At 34.6% G+C, this 1,019-nt stretch overlaps 1 protein-coding gene across 1 annotated transcript in view; it reads right to left on the bottom strand.

Moving 5' to 3' along the window:
* The window catches only part of MTDH (metadherin), a 31,146-nt gene that overhangs the window by 29,064 nt on the left and 1,063 nt on the right, over positions 1-1,019 (bottom strand). The window lies entirely within an intron of this gene.

Below are 1,019 nucleotides of genomic sequence, written 5' to 3' on the forward strand. Positions count from 1 at the left end.
GCAGACCTCAGTATGAGCATCACAGCATACAAAAACACAAGACAACAATGACTAGGCAGCAATCGGTAAAAATTTTTGCTGCATCTTTAATTTCTCAAAATAACTTTGGAAATTTTTCATGTGAAAATCCAAAAATATTGGGACATGCTAACACAGGTCTCTATGAACTTGTCTTGGAAGCTGAGCACAAGGCAGGTCTATTAGACTCCGCTACTGGTACAAGCTTGTTTGCACTGCAGTTAATGATTCAGTTTGTGCATTTTCTTTTTGGAAAAGGTGGGTGGTTTTTTTCATCTTTGCATGGAAATTTGTATAAAAATAACTTTAAAAAATCTTCACAACACATAATGACAGCTTGACAGCTAAAAAATTATTTTACTCTTCTGGTTATGAAAATATTCGCTCTTACATACCCTTAACTTTATTTTGTGCCTGAGTAAACCAAGCTTGGAACAGGACAAGTACTTACACTCACCAAAACTGTCAGTTATGTTTCCTTATATATAAAATTATACTGTATAATATAAACTAATACAAAGCTTGCTTCTATGAAGCCCTGCACTACAGGGCATTATCCAGTTCACAGTGTCTCTACCTCATCATTCTATTTTCTGTTGAGGCATTTTTTTAAATTCTTCAATGATGACTTGCAAGAGTTTATGCTTTGTTTTTATACTGGAGTTTAAAGGAAATAAAACCAGCAAAATTTACACTGGTTTTAGGATTAGTCTTTGCTTTCAAGAATGCATAACAGATTTACTAAATCTTAAAGGATCCGCTGTTCCAAGATAGCAAAACCAAAAGGCATCTTTAATGTGCCTTATCCAAAATGGACACCTAGCTACTCTGGAAAGACTCTGAATCACAATGCTTCTTCCTCTTCTCGGTGCTTAGCATTCAGCTTCTTGCAACTTCCAGAATCAACTTCAGTTGTTCACTGCTCAAAGACACGTTGGTGGTATATGCAGAGTTTTCTCTTTTTTTTTTTTTTTTTTTTTTTTTTCTTCTTTTTAGAAGCC

Source organism: Merops nubicus, unplaced genomic scaffold (genome assembly GCF_000691845.1).
Source record: "Merops nubicus isolate BGI_N331 unplaced genomic scaffold, ASM69184v1 scaffold37362, whole genome shotgun sequence".
NCBI lineage: Eukaryota > Metazoa > Chordata > Aves > Coraciiformes > Meropidae > Merops > Merops nubicus.